We start from the raw sequence: 20344 nt of genomic DNA on the forward strand, positions 1-20344 counted from the left end.
AAAGCCATGACTCAGCTTGGCTGGCCAACTCATCGTCGGCTGCCCAATCACATGCAAGACCATGCAACGTTCGGGGGCCAAACTCACCTTCGGCGGCCGAACTTGGTTCAACTGCCTTAGGTCATTTCAACTCAAAACTCACTTCCCTTATCCTTAAAACATTTAAACACATCATAACACCTAGTAAAAACATAAATCCTACCCTTTTTAGAATTCCGACACCCCGGATTCCATCAAACAACAGGAATGCCGGTGCCGGACTCTAGCCGGGTATTACATTCTCCCCTCCTTAAGAACATTCGTCCTCGGATGTTCCTAAAACAACAAAAACAAAACACAAGGAGGAAACTAACCTCAAAACAGATGTGGATACTGCTGGAGCATAGACTCCCGCGTCTCCCAGGTGCACTCTTCTAGATTATGGTGGTTCCATAGGATTTTCACCATCGGAATCTCCTTGTTCCTTAGCCGTCTGATCTGTGTGTCCAGAATCCGCACTGGCTGCTCTATATAGGTGAGATCTGTATGAATCTCCACCTCAGGCTCACTCAGAACCTGATTCGGATCTGACACAAACTGTCGTAGCATAGAAACATGAAATACCGGGTGAATTCTCTCCATAGAAACAGGTCAATCTAGCTTATACGACACATTTCCGATCCTCTGTAACACCTCAAAGGGTCCAATGTACCGTGGAGCCAATTTACCTTTCTTTCCAAAACGAACCACTCCTTTCATTGGAGACACTTTCAGCAATACCCAATTACCCTCCTGAAACTCTAACTGCTTTCTGCGCACGTCTGCATACCTTTTCTGTCTACTCTGAGCTGTTCTGATTCTCTCTCTGATCATGGGCACCATTCTACTGGTAATGTCTATTAACTCTGGCCCTGCAAGAGCTTTCTCTCCTACCTCGTCCCAGCAAACAGGGGATCTGCACTTCCTCCCATACAAAGCTTCATAAGGAGCCATCCCAATGCTAGCATGATGACTGTTATTGTAGGCAAACTCCACCAAAGGTAGATGCTGCCTCCAAGAACCGCCAAAGTCTAACACACATAGTCGAAGCATATCCTCTATGGTCTGGATGGTCCTTTCTGACTGTCCATCAGTCTGTGGGTGGAAAGCAGTACTAAAATCTAATCTCGTGCCCATCGCACTCTGCAGACTCCGCCAAAAGCGAGAAGTAAACTGAGGTCCTCTGTCTGAAATTATAGACACTGGGACGCCATGTAATCTCACTATCTCATCCAGATAGACCTGTGCCAACTTATCCACAGAATAGTTACTCCGTACTGGAAGAAAATGAGCAGATTTCGTAAGTCTGTCCACAATCACCCATATCGAGTCTATCCTGTTGGACACTACTGGTAAACCTACTACAAAATCCATGGCTATGTTCTCCCATTTCCACTCTGGAATCGGTAATGGGTTAAGCATTCCGGCTGGTTTCTAATGCTCTAATTTCACCCTCTGACAAACCTCACAGGCTGTCACGAACTGTGCCACTTCCTTCTTCATGGCTGGCCACCAATAACCTCTTTTCAGATCCTGATACATCTTGGTAGCTCCTGGGTGAATACTATACCTCGCATTGTGAGCTTCCCTCATAATGTCTTCTTTCACACTGCCCCTATCTGGTACACAAAGTCGACTCCCATAGCGAAGGATCCCTTTGCTGTCAAATCTAAACTCTGCATTGTTGCCTGACTGAACAGTCCTGGCAATTTTCATCAACTCAGGGTCCTCATGCTGTTTCTGAGCTATCTGCTCCAGAAACACAGGTGTCACTCTCATCTGTGCGATCAACGCTCCTGTACCAGACAACTCTAGCTGTAATCCCTCGTCAAAGAGCTTATAAAGCTCCATCACAACTGGTCTCCGCTCTGCTGCTATATGGGATAAACTGCCTAGTGACTTCCGGCTTAGGGCGTCTGCGACAACATTCGCCTTACCCGGATGATACTGGATCTTACAATCATAATCACTGAGCAATTCGACCCATCTTCTTTGCCGCAAATTCAGCTCTCTCTGACTTAAAATGTACTGTAAACTCTTGTGATCGGTGAAGATCTCGCATTTAACCCCGTAGAGGTAATGCCGCCACATCTTAAGTGCAAAGATAACTGCTGCCATCTCTAGGTCATGGGTAGGGTAATTCAACTCGTGCTTCTTCAACTGTCTAGAAGCATAAGCTATTACTCTATCATTCTGCATCAATACACAACCCAATCCCACCCGAGATGCATCACAGAACACTGTGAAATCCTTGTCACTAACAGGCAGAGCTAGCACTGGTGCTGTGGTCAGTCTCCTCTTGAGCTCCTCAAAGCTCTCTTCACACTGGTCTGACCAGATAAACTTCTGGTTCTTCTGAGTCAATTTGGTCATAGGAGCTGCTATCTTTGAGAAGTTCTGAACGAACCTCCTGTAGTAACCTGCCAGTCCCAGAAAGCTTTTAATCTCAGTCACTGTCATGGGTCTGGGCCAGTTAGCTACAGCCTCTATCTTCTTGGGGTCTACCTCATTCTGCTGATACTACATGTCCCAAGAAGGCAATGCTCCGTAACCAAAACTCACACTTCGAGAACTTGGCATACAAACCATGCTCTCTCAGTGTCTGTAAAACAATCCTCAGATGCTGGGCATGCTCCTCTGCATCTCTGGAATACACTAAGATATCATCGATAAACACAATGACAAAGTGATCCAGAAACTCCCTAAATATCCTGTTCATGAGATCCATAAATGCTGCAGGGGCGTTAGTCAACCCGAACGGCATCACTAAGAACTCATAATGCCCATATCTGGTTCGGAAAGCTGTTTTAGGCACATCTGCCTCTCTAACTCTCAACTGATGATACCCAGATCTCAGATCTATTTTTGAGAAACAACCTGCTCCAGCTAGCTGGTCAAATAGATCATCAATCCGAGGTAAGGGATACCTATTCTTGATGGTGACCTTGTTCAACTGTCTGTAGTCGATACAAAGTCTAAGGGATCCATCCTTCTTTCTGACAAAGAGCACTGGAGCACCCCAAGGTGAGGTACTAGGGCGGATGAAACCCTTATCTACCAAGTCCTGCAACTGTTCTTTCAATTCTGTTAACTCAGCTGGCGCCATCCTGTAGGGAGGTATAGAGATAGGTCTGGTACCTGGCAATAATTCAATGTCAAACCCTATCTCCCTATCAGGTGGTAGTCCTGGCAAATCGTCTGGGAACACATCGAGAAACTCTCGGACTACTGGTACTGTGGCTGGTTCCCTAACCTGACTATCTAGCTCTCTCACATGAGCTAGAAACCCCTGACAACCCCTCCTAAGCAAACGACGAGCCTGAAGGGCTGAAATCATACCTCTGGGTGTACCTCTCCTGTCTCCTCTGAAGACACACTCTGACCCATCCTGGTCTCTGAGACTCACTAGCTTCTCTCGACAGTCCAACGTAGCGCTATATGCAGATAGCCAATCCATCCCTAGAATGACATCAAAATCTGTCAAGTCTAGAACCACTAGGTCAGCTGGAAGGCATCTACCCTCTATGAAAACTGGACTGAAACGATAGACTGACACTGCCACTGATGGGTCACATCTAGGTCCACTGACCCAGAGAGGATACTCTAACTCAGAACTGATCAAACCCAACCTCTCTATGGCTCTCGAAGCAATAAAGGAATGAGAAGCACCGGGGTCCATCAAAGCATACACATCTGAACACCCAATGATGAGATTACCTGACACCACTGTGTTCGACGTGTTAGCCTCCTCCTGTGTCACTGTGAAAATCCGTGCTGGGGCTACCGGATTTCCACCTCGGGAACCTGCTGCTGAAGTAGAGACTACCCCTCTCCCTCTACCTCTGCCACTAGTCTGAGGCATGACTGGAGCTACTGGCCGTACAACTGGCTGTACCACACTGCCTGAACTCATCTGCTGGGATGGTGCAAAAGTCATCTGCGGACAATCCCGAGCAATATGCCCTTCCTGTCCACATCGAAAACAAGCTGTAGATCCCAACCGACAAACTCCTTCATGTGGTTTTCCGCATCGTCTGCAGACTGGAGCTGAGCCAGAGCTTGAGCCACTACCTATTCCCAGACCTGACTTGACTTTATTCCAGAACTTACTCTTTGTTCCTCTTGCTCTATCCCATCTTTTACTGCTTGGTGTGGGGGCTTTAGAACCCGAAGCCTGTGCCTGTGACTGCTTCTGAATATTGGCACTAGCTTCCATTTTCCTGGCTGCATCTATAATAGAGTGAAAACTCTCCTTTTCTGCTGGAAGGATCAAAGAAGAATACCTGGGATGAAGTCTCATGGTATATCTCCTTGCTTTCTTCTGATCAGTATCATAGGCCTGACCCACGTACTGAAGCAGATCCAGGAACTTATCTGTGAATTCATCAACACTCATCTCATCTGTCTGTCTCAACTGTTCAAATTCAATTATCTTCATCTCCCTTGAACTATCAGGAAAAGCCCACCCTGCAAACTCATTGGCGAACTCTCCCCATGACATACTGTCCATTCTCGGCTCCACATAATTCTTAAACCATTCTCTGGCTTTCTTGCACTTTAATGTGAAACCTGCCATCTCAATGGCTCTCCTATCATCTGCTCCCAATTCACTGGTGATCATCCTAACTGCTCTGAGGTAATCAAATGGATCATCTCCCGTATTGTACTTAGGAGCATCCAATTTCAAATACTCCGTCATGTGGACTTTACCTCCAGATGAACTAGGTTCATGTCTGTCAACAACAACAGGGGCTACTGGTTCTGGTGGTCGTACTGGTTCATTTGGCTCTAGGTGTGCTGCACTTGGATGAGTAGGGGAAGATGGATACATAGGATATGGTGGATAGTAGTGAGGATATGGGATATATGGCATGTATGTAGGATATGGGTCAAATCGAAAGTACTCCGACATCCCCTCCATCGGATATTCTGGCTCCTGAAACAAGGATGGATAACCATAACCTGAGGCCTGACCGCCTCCCTCGGAATCGCCCATACCTTCATCCATAGACGGATCAGTCTCCATAGCCTCCCTCTCTTCTTCTGATCTACCTCCTCTAACTACTCCTCTTCTGCTCTCGTCCACAGACCTTCTAGGGTCTATTGACATGCCTTCCCTGCTAGATCTCTGCGACCTTGCCCTTGGCAATGCAGGAGGACGAGCAGTTGGTCTCTCACTCTCTGGTGGGACTCCAGTCAATCGAGCTGATCGACGAGTTCCTCGCATCTTTACTCTGGAAACACAACATATAACATACCACTTTAGCACATAAACATCACATATCAATCATACATACAATACTCATGGCATATCATAGCAGATAGGACTCAAGACCCTATCCTAGTGGACATGATTTTTTTCCTATTGTGCTTGACCACTTCTAACATGTCTGAGCCCAACACTATCTCTAGAGGTCCGATCATGTGAACCTAGGGCTCTGATACCAATCTGTAACGACCCCAAAAAGGACCGTCACCGGCGCTAGGATTCAGGTCGGCTTAAGGCCGCCAGAACCCGTAGCAAGCCTGCTATATTCTCTGTGTACCTGTAAACCTCATACATGATCATACATTTTCAGTGAAAATAAAACTCTTTTCTGAACCAAGGCTTAACCTGTGCATGCACTATCTCTGTACTCTGTACTCATGTACTCTGTACTCTGTATCCCTGACTAGAGCTTGCTCTAGATGGGTTAACTCATACCTGTTAAGCCTGGTTTTCACATACAGGAAAACATATATACATATACAGATCATGTACAACACATACATCACTAGGTCAAGCAACAACTATTACATCTCTTTAATATTACATGTCCACTCTAAGCTATTACAGATCTCGTTACTCTTCCTGTACTCTGCTGGACTGTCCCTGTACACTGTACACTGAACCTGCAAAACTGGGGTTAAGGGAGTGGGATGAGCTCTATAGCCCAGTGAGTAGAACAGTAAAACATCTCAGTAAAATATGATTTCATGGAATGCACCATATCACAGACAAGCCACATCAAGAGTAAACCTGTCACCACATAGTCCCAGTAACTCTGTGCCAGGGCGTAGAATCGAGCACCTGGTCTTCCTGTCATATATGTATATGTGTATATAACACCTGTGAACTTACCATTGCCAGGGCGTAGTCAAAGGCTCCTGGACTTTGCTATATACCTGCCAGGGCGTAGTCAAAGGCTCCTGGTCTTTGCTATACGTGCCAGGGCGTAGTCAAAGGCTCCTGGACTTCCTGTCTGTGACTATTGGATCATTCAGCATTTACTCACATCATCAAATAACAATGCAATGCAACATATTCGTGGATACTAATGCAATCATCCTATGATATCATCGTGATGCATGAGAGATGCTAAAAACATGTCATTTGGTCAATTCAAAAGCATTAAGTGTAGTTCCACTCACCTCTGGCTAACTGGACTGACTGACTCTGCAGGTTCTAAATCTCTGAAGCAGTACTCACTGCTGCTCTCTCTGGTTCCTCTGGTCTGTACCTATACAGATAGACTCAAATGAGGGACCAAATAAGCTTATGACCAACTCTATTAAACTCCCCAAGAGTCCCCTTACACTCACTCTAATAATCATGCAAAGCAAGCAAAGGAAAGCTGGACAGAACACTTTCGGCGGCAGGTTCGGCGGCCGAATGTCCTCTCCAGAGATGAAACTCAAGCACCTTCGGCGGCCGAATCTCTATGTTCGGCGGCCGAACCCTTTCGGGGGCAAGTTTCGGAGGCCACAAGGCACTCCAGAGACAAAAGTCTCTAACCTTCGGCGGCACCTTCGACGGCCGAATCCCCCAAACAGAGCCGAACATGCACAACTCGCGGGGGCAAGCTATGGCAGCCTAAGCCACCATGCAAGAGGTTCGGCGGCCGAATGAACCTTCGGCTGCCGAACCTGAGTTCATCCAGAACTCAGTTTCAATGGCAAACCATCTCCCTCTTTCCTTCAACTTCTCAAACCATGCCAACTTCACCTCCTCAACATACATATACTCATGTATATGATCACAGGGGTCCAAAACTAGCTAATAACCCCAAACAACAAAACAAACATACCTATAAACATGTAACCATGCATAATTCTTTAAAACTACCATTAATACCCTAAGCATGCATCTCCTTCCTTTATCCCCATAAACTCAAAAACATATACACATGTTCAAGTGCATCACTTACCTCCTGTAGCAAGAAGCTAAACACTCTGAACAAGGGAAAACGGATCACCTCACTTTTTGCTTCAAACCCTTCAAAACTTGGTGAATGAGCAAACTCCTGCATGAGCTGCTCAAAACACTTGCAGATGAGTCTTAGAAGACGTGGCTAATTCATGGCAAGAATCTGAGGCCAACATCTGTCAAAAGCCATGACTCAGCTTGGCTGGCCAACTCATCGTCGGCTGCCCAATCACATGCAAGACCATGCAACGTTCGGGGGCCAAACTCACCTTCGGAAGCCGAACACCTTCGGCGGCCGAACTTACTTTCGGCGGCCGAACTTGGTTCAACTGCCTTAGGTCATTTCAACTCAAAACTCACTTCCCTTATCCTTAAAACATTTAAACACATCATAACACCTAGTAAAAACATAAATCCTACCCTTTTTAGAATTCCGACACCCCGGATTCCATCAAACAACAGGAATGCCGGTGCCGGACTCTAGCCGGGTATTACATTTCTCATATTGATTTCTTCTTTTATTTTGATTACTTACTGTTTTAATTGCTTTCAATAGTTGTTATTCAAATCATCTCAAAACCCCCTTTTTTACTTTTGTTGCACTTTACTTTCATTCATCTTTCAATTGCTTGCTTTCAATTGTGTTTTCAATTAGTTCTCTTGGTCTTGATTAAGAAAAATAAATAGGTAATCAATTCAATGTGGATTTGATCCTTCACCACTATCTGCAGTTATAAATTGTAGGTAACCAAGAAGGTTATTTTTGACCGACTTCGACAACCGTACTGTCAAAAATTGGCGCCGTTGCCGGGGAATTGATTTCGCTTGTTTATTTTTCTTTCATGACCAGATCTGAGCATAGGGACACACTGCCCTTTGATCCAAAAATTGAACACACCATCAGAAGGCTAGGAAAGCAAGCCTCAAACGCAGAACCTTCTGCCCAATTTTCGGCCGTCGAAACTCATCAACATTCGACTGTCGAACCTTCCTCACTCCAACCCCCGCCCATCATCTCACCCAAGTAAGTCACCATCGCAGAATTAAATCATGGATGAGGAAAGTACACCTTTTCGCCTCGCAGAACTTTATGAATAAATCGCTGCTGCGAGAAGTTTTGTTATAGACCAAGCTGAACAACCTCTTGAAGCACAACAACTCCAACAAATACATGCATGTGAAGGATTCTATGGACCATCAAGATATGCAATACCTCAAGATCTCAGAACTAATCTTCATAAGATGTTGGAGACTTTGCAAAATGTCCAACAAGAAGCAGATCGAATAGCTGCCAAAATGAGAGCAGACATGGTAAGAAAAGAGGAAGAGCTTCAAAATGGTGAGACAGATGAGGAAAGTTGGCAAGTACCAGAACAAGCTGCTGAAGAGGCACAACCAGAAAACTATTTGCTCAAACAAACTGATCAAACAGAGCCTGTTGATAATTTAGATATCATTGATTGTTTGAGTGAAAATGTTTTTTATGTAAATCAAGATGATATACTAAATGATGATCTTTGCAGGGAAGAGACTCAGAAAGAGTCAGAATTGAAAGAAACTGACTGTTGCATCCAACAGGAGAACTGCAACCAAGCACAGACTGAAAAGAGCTCTGTCGCACCACTTCAGGAAGGACTTGCGCAAACTGAAGCCATGACTTTTTGGCCGTCGAACTTCACCATCCTTCGGCCGCCGGACCCTGCACCTCAGCTCCCTCGCAAACTGAAACCATCCTTCGGCCGCCGAACTCAGCCATCTTTCGGCCACTGAATCCAACTACTCTTCAGCTCCCCTTTCAGTCAGATCTTGCGCAAAAGGAGCAATCTGAAACCCCTTTCAGCCTTCCAATGCAGATCAGTCTTCCACCTCAGTTAGGTCCTATACAGAAGGAGAAATCTGAAACTCCTTTCAGCCTTCCAATGCAAACAAATCTTGAATAGAAGGAACAAATGGCATTCCAAGAGCCTAAACCAAAGGAGCATGCAGATCAATGCCTTCCCAAACCTCCGGATAAGGTAGAGTTTGTTTTGCCAGATTTTAGTACCAAATTGCAGCTACACATGGAGAAACATGAATTGGAGTTCACAATGTTGCCTTATCATCTCAAGAATGCAAAAGCTAGAAACACACCTCATCTGAAAGAGGAAAAGCTAATCATGTTACTTCATGAGTACATGGAGAAAATAGGATGGGCTATGACCAAATCAAAAGGAGTGCTACACTTTTTGCTCAATACAGTTGGGACTCTTTTCCCTTCTCCAATTACTTGAACCTTGATCAAGAGGATCGCACCATGCACACCACACCCAGGGGAGTACTCAGTTTCCTTTGTTCTTTTATGTTTCTTATACATTGAGGACAATGCATGATTTAAGTGTGGGGGTGCATATATCTGAATTTTTACTTTTAAGTTTATTTTTGCTTTAATCTTTAGTTTGCTTGCATTAGGAAAATTTTTTTCATTTTTGTTATTTATGCTTTCGATAAAACACACACAACCACAACCTTCTTCTTCTTTTTGTTTTGCTCTACTCAAACTGATGAACTATGTTGAATGAGTTTTTCTTTTCATGACCCCATTGATGTGATAACTCTTTAAACTTATGTTGAATCAATTGCAGTGAGTTGTATTCATGTTTGAGAATTGCCTTTTAAATTGAATCTTTGAGTTTGCCTATGGTGAAAAATATATTGATGACCCTCAATTGATTGAGAATAAATTGAAATTGTGTGAATGAACCTAATGTGACTTGATTTAGCAATTGGTGTTGATTTGCCCAAATCATTGAGAGAAAGAAAATTCAGCAAAGGCAAGGACCTCAAAAGCACAAATTCAAAAACTATTCCAATGGTCAAAAGGCTATGAACAAGGCTAGTAGCCACTTGGATAGGTGACCAACTGAAAAATATAAACCATGACATCAAAAATAGGTTGGTGACCTTTCCAAGCAAAATCTAAAGTGCAAAAGCCTGAATAAAGTACTTAAGGTAAGGGCAAGTCAATCCAAAAGCTAGAAAAAGTCTTAACAAATTAATATGCATATCTCTCTTGAGGAAAACAAATCCTAGCCATGACAAGCAAAGGGAAACAAGGAAAGTGGGTAAGTAATCTTCATGCATATATTCTTCACTGCAATGCTTCAAAATAAGTGTCTAGAGTATGAGCTTAAGTGGTAATAAGGATCTAGAGGAAGAAAACTTATTTGACTATGTTTATTTGCTTGAGGACAAGCAAAAAGCTAAGTGTGGGGGTATTTGATAGAGCATATTTTAGTCCATATTTTCATGATCTTATTGATGTTTATTTACACCTATTCTACCTAATTTTGTGGTTTTAATCATGTTTTGCAAATATTAGGTGTGAAGAAACAAATTGGAGAAAATGCTCTTAAAAATGCCAAAAGAAGCCAAAATTTAGCAACCTTCGGAAGCACTTTCGGAAGCCAAAAACCAGTCACCTTCGGCGGCACTTTCGGCGGCCGAAAGAGGACTCCAGAGATAAAACTCTACCACCTTTGGCAGCACCTTCGGCCGCCGAACCTTGTGTCCAGAGCCGAAAGTCCAGCCTCCGAAACTCATTTTAGGCAGCCGAAAAACCCTCTCAACACTCTCTTTCCTCATTCAAGAAGCCATATCTCAAGTTGCCATATTTGAGGAGCCAAACAAGGGAAGTATTTTGAGATCCAAATCTTCAAGATTCACATTCAAATATTGGATTTCAATATCAAGCTTATTAAGGAAGCCAAATCCAAAGATCACATGTTTCCCGCTTAGTATCATGCATATTCAAAATTCAAAAGGAGGCTCCACCTTCCTTATTAGTGCATGGGCAGCCTCTTAACTCTTTAGGCAACATCTTGAAGACCTTGGGCAGCAATTAAAAAGACCAAAGAGCCCCCACTTGCCCCCCATCACATGCATCTCGTTTTGGCCTTCACCCATGCACAAAGAAGGCACATATGGGACCAAGGGCACTTTGGACAGCCTCTAAAAGACTCATGGACTGCCACCAAGCCCTAAGGAGTCTCTCAAGATCTATTTAAAGGCTTCAAGAAGACAAGAAAGGCAGATTTTGAATCTCCCAACCTCTTCAAGGTTCGGCCGCCACTCCTCCTCCACCTTGTGCCACCATTGGTTCTTCTTTCTTCTTTTCTTTAATTTTCTGTTTTGGTTCAGCCATGAGTGGCTGAAACCCTTCAATATTGTGAGATCTGAACATAAAGTGTTTACTATTGATTTATTCAATATTCATGCAATTGTGCTTAATTCCAAGATTGCTTTGTTGTTTTGATCAAATTGGCCAATTGACTCTTAATTGCAAAGTTAATTGATTGTTGGATTGGATATTTATTAGTCCGTAATTGCTGAAAATATTTTGTCCATAGAACACTTGGTGTAAAAACTAAGGAATTGTATGATCTAGCAACATCTCATGCGTTTGAGTAGCTAAGGTTTGGATCTTTCTTATTCTTCATGCAATTGGCAATTGTTTTGATGCCTATGGCCCAAGGACGTTCCTTCGCAATTTTTTGATTAGTAATTGATTAGAGGATGTTCCCTAATCAGTTTGTTCATAAGGAAAGACATGGTGGTGAGAAGCGTCTTCCACTCCCATAACCAACCTATTGAATCAATCAAGATAACCATGTTTCAATGATCAATCCAAACAACCAAAGTGGATCCATATCTTCAACTAGACTTTTCTCATATTGATTTCTTCTTTTATTTTGATTACTTACTGTTTTAATTGCTTTCAATAGTTGTTAGTCAAATCATCTCAAAACCCCCCTTTTTACTTTTATTGCACTTTACTTTCATTCATCTTTCAATCGATTGCTTTCAATTGTGTTTTCAATTAGTTCTCTTGGTCTTGATTGAGAAAATAAATAGGTAATCAATTCTCTGTGGATTCGATCCTTCACCACTATCTGCAGTTATAAATTGTAGGTAACCAAGAAGGTTATTTTTGACCGGCTTCGACAACCGCACTGTCAAGTTGCTATATGTGTTTGTGTTGGGGTTTAGGTTAGTTTGAGACCCCTATATGCTTGTTTGCTTGGGTTTGCATGTTGTAGAATAGCTAAATGCATGTTTGAATGGTTTGGGAGGCAAATTGTGCATGAGGAGGCTGAGTTCTGCCACCTTGGGAGAACTCAAGTTTGGCAGCCGAAGTACTTTCGGCTGCCAAACCTGCCTGTGGAGGCAAGCCTTTGGCTGCCGAACCCTGCCCCTGAAAGTTGGACTTTCGACTCTGGAAGGGAGTTTCGGCCGCCGAAGGTGCCGCCAAAAGTGGTTGAGTTTCGGCTTTGGAGGGACTTTCGGCCGCTGAACCTGCTGCCGAAAGTGCCCTGTTCAGCCTTCCTTTGCATGTTTTCTATGATTGTTTTTGTAATACCCGGCATGTTCAGACATCAGAATTCCTATCGTTCGGTGGAATCGAAGATGTCAGAGCATCCCTGAAGGGAGAGTGGAGGTTTTCTAAAATGTTTTTTAGATGTTTTAAGCTTTTGTTTTAGCAAAGGAATAAGTTTTGAAGAAAAAAGGCTAAGGAAAGTTTTGCCACTTTCGGCCCCCTAAAGTGTAAGTTCGGCCGCCTAAAGTAGCTCATGTTCGGCCCCCTAAACTCAATGTTCGGCCCCCGAACGTGATGAGGTGTTACATGTAGCTTTGGCCACCGAACGTGAAGCGGTGGTTCACTTTTTTAAGTGGATATGGCCGACTATGGAGGTGCTTAAGTTCTCCTTTGGGTCAGGAACAAGCACATGTTTCCCCTTGGTGATTTTCTTGAGTTTCTAATCAAATCTTTCAAAGAAAAATAAGTTTATGGTGAGTTTTAACTAGTTTTGAGAAGTTGTGGAGTTTGAGAACTTGTGAAGCTTGAATCTTCATTTCTTCAAGTTTGGGGTCACGCCAGCCTTTGTTCTTCAAAGGGTAAGAGTGAATCCTTTGTTTTTATCATGTTTTAAATGAGTTTGATGATGGGAAAGGGGAGTTGTGCTTGAGTATGCATAAGTTGTCCATATTAGGGTGTATGGATCCTATGCTTTGTGTATGGTTGTTGTGTGTTGTTTGTTGGAGTTTAATTTATTTGAAGCTCCTTTATGCTTATTGAAGTGTTTATGCATGTTTTAGAAGGGTTAAATGCATGTGTTGAGGTCTGAGCAGGTGATGGAGGGATTGGCAGGCGTCCTTGTGCACGAAACTGAGTTCTGGATGAACTCAGGTTCGGCCCCCGAAAGTCCAAGTTAGGCCGCCGAACATGCCTGACTTTCGTCTCTGGAAGGGACATTCGGCCGCCGAAGGTGCCCCCGAAAGTGCCCTGTCCAGCCTTCCTTTGCATGTTTTCTATGTTTGGTCTAAGGTGTTTTAAGGGGTTTTAAGGGGAGATGTTTAGCGGTATGTCCGAGTATGTTTGGTCCCTCATTTGAGTCTATCTGTGTAGGCACAGAGCAGAGGAACCAGAGAGAGCAGCAGTGAGTACTGCTCCAGAGTTTTCAGAGCCTGCAGAGTCAGTCAGTCCAGATAGCCAGAGGTGAGTGGAACTAAACTTAATGCTTTTTGAATTGATCAAAGACATGTTTTAGCATATCTCATGCATCATGATTATGCCATAAGTTGATTGCATTAGTATCCACGAATATGTTGCATTGCATTGTTATTTGTTGATGTGGGTAAATGCTGAATGATCCCATAGTCACAGACAGGAAGACCAGGAGCCTTTGACTACGCCCTGGCAAGTATAGCAAAGACCAGGAGCCTTTGACTACGCCCTGGCAGGTATATAGTAAAGTCCAGGAGCCTTTGACTACGCCCTGGCAATGGTAAGTACAATGGTGTTATATACACATATACATATATGACAGGAAGTCCATGAGCCTTTGACTACGCCCTGGCACAGAGTTACTGGGACTATGTGGTGACAGGTTTACTCTTGATGTGAAATGTTTGTGTTATGACGCATTCCATGAGAGCATCTGTTAATGAATTGTTTTACTGTTCTACTCACTGGGCTATAGAGCTCATCCCACTCCCTTAACCCCAGTTTTGCAGGTTCAGTATACCGTGTACAGGGACAGTCCAGCAGGGTTCAGAGAAAGAATAAAGAGAAATGTAATAGTCTAGAGTGGACATGTACTGTTAAAGAGATGTAATAGTTATATATGTGCTTGACTTAGTAGTTGTAAATCTATTGTGTTGTACATGATCGGTATATGTATACGTTTTACTGTATGTGGACTACCAGGCTTAACAGGTATGAATGAACCCATCTAGAGCAAGCTCTAGTCAGGGGTACAGAGTACAGAGTACAGAGTACAGAGTATAGAGATAGTGCATGCACAGGTTAAGCCTTGGGCCAGAAAAGAGTTTTCATTTTCACAGAAAATGTATGATCATGTATGAGATTTACAGGTACACAGAGAGTATAGCAGGCTTGCTACGGGTTCTGGCGGCCTTAAGCCGACCTGAATCCTAGCGCCGGTGACGGTCCATTTTGGGGTCGTTACAGGTATTGCTGAAAGTGTCTCCGATGAAAGGTGTGGTTCGTTTTGGGAAGAAGGGTAAATTAGCTCCACGGTACATTGGACCTTTTGAGGTTGTGCAGCGGATCGGAAATGTATCATATAAGCTAGATTTACCTGCTTCGATGGAGAGGATTCACCCGGTCTTTCATGTTTCTATGCTACGGCAGTTTGTGTCAGATCCGACTCAGATTCTGAGTGAGCCTGAGGTGGAGATTCACACAGATCTCACCTATGTAGAGCAGCCAGTGCGGATTGTGGACACACGGCTCAGACAGCTAAGGAACAAGGAGATTCCGATGGTGAAAGTCCTATGGAACCACCATAATGTAGAAGAGTGCATGTGGGAGACGCGGGAGTCTATGCTCCAGCAGTATCCATATCTGTTTTGAGGTTCGTTTCCTCCTTTTTGTATGTTTCTAATTTGTTTTAGGAACATCCGAGGACGAATGTTCTTAAGGGGGGAAGAATGTAATACCCGGCATGTTCAGACATCAGAATTCCTATCGTTCGGTGGAATCGAAGATGTCAGAGCATCCCTGAAGGGAGAGTGGAGGTTTTCTAAAATGTTTTTTAGATGTTTTAAGCTTTTGTTTTAGCAAAGGAATAAGTTTTGAAGAAACAAGGCTAAGGAAAGTTTTGCCACTTTCGGCCCCCTAAAGTGTAAGTTCGGCCGCCTAAAGTAGCTCATGTTCGGCCCCCTAAACTCAATGTTCGGCCCCCGAACGTGATGAGGTGTTACATGTAGCTTTGGCCACCGAACGTGAAGCGGTGGTTCACTTTTTTTAAGTGGATATGGCCGACTATGGAGGTGCTTAAGCTCTCCTTTGGGTCAGGAACAAGCACATGTTTCCCCTTGGTGATTTTCTTGAGTTTCTAATCAAATCTTTCAAAGAAAAATAAGTTTATGGTGAGTTTTAACTAGTTTTGAGAAGTTGTGGAGTTTGAGAACTTGTGAAGCTTGAATCTTCATTTCTTCAAGTTTGGGGTCACGCCAGCCTTTGTTCTTCAAAGGGTAAGAGTGAATCCTTTGTTTTTATCATGTTTTAAATGAGTTTGATGATGGGAAAGGGGAGTTGTGTTTGAGTATGCATAAGTTGTCCATATTAGGGTGTATGGATCCTATGCTTTGTGTATGGTTGTTGTGTGTTGTTTGTTGGAGTTTAATTTATTTGAAGCTCCTTTATGCTTATTGAAGTGTTTATGCATGTTTTAGAAGGGTTAAATGCATGTGTTGAGGTCTGAGCAGGTGATGGAGGGATTGGCAGGCGTCCTTGTTCACGAAACTGAGTTCTGGATGAACTCAGGTTCGGCCCCCGAAAGTCCAAGTTAGGCCGCCGAACATGCCTGACTTTCATCTCTGGAAGGGACATTCGGCCGCCGAAGGTGCCCCCGAAAGTGCCCTGTCCAGCCTTCCTTTGCATGTTTTCTATGTTTGGTCTAAGGTGTTTTAAGGGGTTTTAAGGGGAGATGTTTAGCGGTATGTCCGAGTATGTTTGGTCCCTCATTTGAGTCTATCTGTGTAGGCACAGAGCAGAGGAACCAGAGAGAGCAGCAGTGAGTACTGCTCCAGAGTTTTCAGAGCCTGCAGAGTCAGTCAGTCCAGATAGCCAGAGGTGAGTGGAACTAAACTTAATGCTTTTTGAATTGATCAAAGACATGTTTTAGCATATCTCATGCATCATGATTATGCCATAAGTTGATTGCATTAGTATCCACGAATATGTTGCATTGCATTGTTATTTGTTGATGTGGGTAAATACTGAATGATCCCATAGTCACAGACAGGAAGACCAGGAGCCTTTGACTACGCCCTGGCAAGTATAGCAAAGACCAGGAGCCTTTGACTACGCCCTGGCAGGTATATAGTAAAGTCCAGGAGCCTTTGACTACGCCCTGGCAATGGTAAGTACAATGGTGTTATATACACATATACATATATGACAGGAAGTCCAGGAGCCTTTGACTACGCCCTGGCAGGTATATAGTAAAGTCCAGGAGCCTTTGACTACGCCCTGGCAATGGTAAGTACAATGGTGTTATATACACATATACATATATGACAGGAAGTCCAGGAGCCTTTGACTACGCCCTGGCACAGAGTTACTGGGACTATGTGGTGACAGGTTTACTCTTGATGTGAAATGTTTGTGTTATGACGCATTCCATGAGAGCATCTGTTAATGAATTGTTTTACTGTTCTACTCACTGGGCTATAGAGCTCATCCCACTCCCTTAACCCCAGTTTTGCAGGTTCAGTATACCGTGTACAGGGACAGTCCAGCAGGGTTCAGAGAAAGAATAAAGAGAAATGTAATAGTCTAGAGTGGACATGTACTGTTAAAGAGATGTAATAGTTATATATGTGCTTGACTTAGTAGTTGTAAATCTATTGTGTTGTACATGATCGGTATATGTATATGTTTTACTGTATGTGGACTACCAGGCTTAACAGGTATGAATGAACCCATCTAGAGCAAGCTCTAGTCAGGGGTACAGAGTACAGAGTACAGAGTACAGAGTACAGAGTACAGAGTACAGAGATAGTGCATGCACAGGTTAAGCCTTGGGCCAGAAAAGAGTTTTCATTTTCACAGAAAATGTATGATCATGTATGAGATTTACAGGTACATAGAGAGTATAGCAGGCTTGCTACGGGTTCTGGCGGCCTTAAGCCGACCTGAATCCTAGCGCCGGTGACGGTCCATTTTGGGGTCGTTACAGTTTTAAGGTGTTTTAGGAGGCTTTTGGGGAGTTGTTTAGAGTCATGTTCATGTATGTTTGGTCCCTCATTTGAGTCCATCTATGTAGGTTTTGACCCGAGGAACCGAGGACCCCAGCAGTGAGATAGCTGCTTCAGTGTCTTTTTAGAGCTAGCCTGAGGTGAGTAGAATGACTCTTTATATTGCAAAGTAAATAAATAAATTTTGAGCATGTTCATGCATCACGAATGCCATGAGATATATTAGGTTGGTTGCATTAGAATTCACGAATATGTTGCATTGCATAATATGATGATGGTGTGGGTGGATATTGGATGATCCTTTAGTCCTCGATATGACATGATGTGATATGATATGGTATGATATGGAAGTCCAGGTCGAGGCCCATTCTACGCCCCTAGCACTATGTTAAGAGAAAGACCAGGTCGAGGCCCATTCTACGCCCCTGGCATTATTGGAAAGTCATGTTATGATAAGTTAAGAGAAAGACCAGAACGAGGCCCATTCTACGCCCCTGGCATTATGGGATATGTAGAGGACTATGGGTGACAAGTCCATCCTTGATGTGATTTGTTTGTGATGTGATGCATTTCATGAAAGCATATGTTTTAAATTATTGTGTTCTATTCTGCTCACTGGGCTCTAGTAGCTCACCCCATTCCCTTAACTCCCAGGTTTGCAGGTACGGGATAGACCAGGAAGTCAGCAAGAGTAAAGAAGTCATATTTTATGTAATAGCTAGATATGGACATGAAAATAATGTAATGTGAAGTATGGTACAGTAATGTAATGTAATGATGTTTATTGAGGTTTAGAATTGTGCTTGACCCTAGTATGTTGGTTAATCCCTTTTGCACAAGATCTATAAAATGTCTTACTGATGTTTTATGTAAACCAAGCTTATTGTACGATATGTTACCCCATTGGAGCATTTGATGAGGGCTCCAGTGTGGGGTTTGATGTTTATGATTATGAGTTGTGCATGCACAGGTTAAGCTTGGTGAATGAAAGAAAAAGTTTAAATTTTTATGTAAATGATTGATCATGTATGGGATTAGACAGGTATACAGGATATATGTTAAGCTTGCTACGGGTCCCGGCGACCCTAAGTCGATCAGGATCCTAGCGCCGATAGCAGTCTGATTTTCGGGTCGTTACACTTCCCCTTCAAATTCCATGGTGAGAGTGCCATCATGCACATCTATCTTAGTTCTAGCTGTGCTTAAGAAAGGACGTCCAAGTAGGATGTCTGAAGTATTGTTACCATTGTCTTCATTTGTATCAATCACATAAAAGTCTGCTGGAAAGACAAGTTCATCTACTTGTATTAGAACATCTTCTAGAACTCCTTTTGGATATACTACAAATCTGTCAGCCAACTGAATCACAACTCTTGTGTCTTTCAGTGCACCTACATTCAAAGAATTATATATGGAAAGAGGCATAACATTAATGGATGGATCTAGATCACACATAGCTTTTTTTATCCCAACATTGCCAATTTTGCAAGAAATAGCAAATGTTCCTTTATCTTTGCATTTAGTTGGAAGTTCTCTTTTTATCACAGCAGTAACAACCTCACCTACTGACAGAGCATAATTTAGGCCATATTATCATGATGTTAATGAGGTTTATTTGCACTTTTTTTGCCTAATTTTGTGGTTTTGTTCATGTTTTGCAGAAACTAGGTGTGTAAAGACATTCTGGTGAAAATGCTCTCAAAACTGCCAAAAATTGCCAAATATGGAAAGTTCCAAATAAGGAAAGTTTTTCATATATGGAAAGTTCTAAATAAGGAAAGAGTCAGATAAGGAAAGCACAGTTGGCGGACCATTTGAAATTCAAACTGCAGATCTTCCTTGCCTTTTTTAGATTGTGAAGCCAACCAAGGAAGGTGCACAATAAGAAAAGTGTCGGAAAAGGAAAGCGCAATCAACAGAATATTTTGCAGATCCTTCTTTCCTTATAGGCAAGGTCAAAATAAGGAAAGCAACAGATGAGGAAAGCGCAGTCAGCAGATCGTTCAAAATTTGAATCGCAAATCTTTCTTTCCTTGTTTTAAGATATGCAGACACCTCAGCAGATTCTCCTAATCAGGAAGCAATATCTCAAGATGCACTTGGCCTTTATTTAGTCCAGATTCATAATTCAAGAGAGGCTCCACATAAATACGAAATCCGGACAACTCATACTTCCCATTCAGAAGCATCCGCGCGCCTACCTCTTCTGTAGAGCACCATCCGCGCGCCTTCTGTAATACCCGGCTAGAGTCCGGCATCAGAATTCCTGTTGTTCGGTGCAATCCAGGATGTCAAAAGTCTCTATAAGGGTCAGATTTATGTTTTTCTTCAATGTTTTGATATATTTCATAGTTTTAAAGTATAAGGAAATGAGTTTTTAAGAGAAATGAACTAAGGCAGAAGAGCCAGGTTCGGCTGCCGAAGGTCAGGTTCGGCCGCCGAACATGCATGGCTTTCGGTTTCACGTTTGGCCGCCGAATGTGGTCTGGCCAGCCACCTATAAAAGGCTCTCAGTCGGTTTAAACGATAAGGATTGCCTTTTCTTTCACTTTCTGAGGTGAGACCCTGTCCTTTTTGAGATTTCTTCATGTGTTCATCAAATCTTGCAAAGGTTTGATTAGTTTTTATGTTATTTTGAAGGTTTTAAGCTTAAACCTTGAATTTTGAAGTTTGAAGAGGTTGAAGGAGAGTTGTTCCAAAACTCCACGTTAGGATCGTTCATCTTCTTGGTTTCAAGAGGTAAGTGAAGATCCTGAGCTTGTTTTCATGTTTTCTGAAGGTTTTATGAGGTTTTGGGGGAGAGTTGCATGAATAGGGTTATTTGTGAGGTTTTGGTGATTTTGTGAGAAAAGCTTGTATATGTGTTATATGTTTTGT

The sequence above is a fragment of the Manihot esculenta genome, chromosome 14 (genome assembly GCF_001659605.2).
Source record: "Manihot esculenta cultivar AM560-2 chromosome 14, M.esculenta_v8, whole genome shotgun sequence".
NCBI classification, from domain to species: Eukaryota; Viridiplantae; Streptophyta; class Magnoliopsida; order Malpighiales; family Euphorbiaceae; genus Manihot; species Manihot esculenta.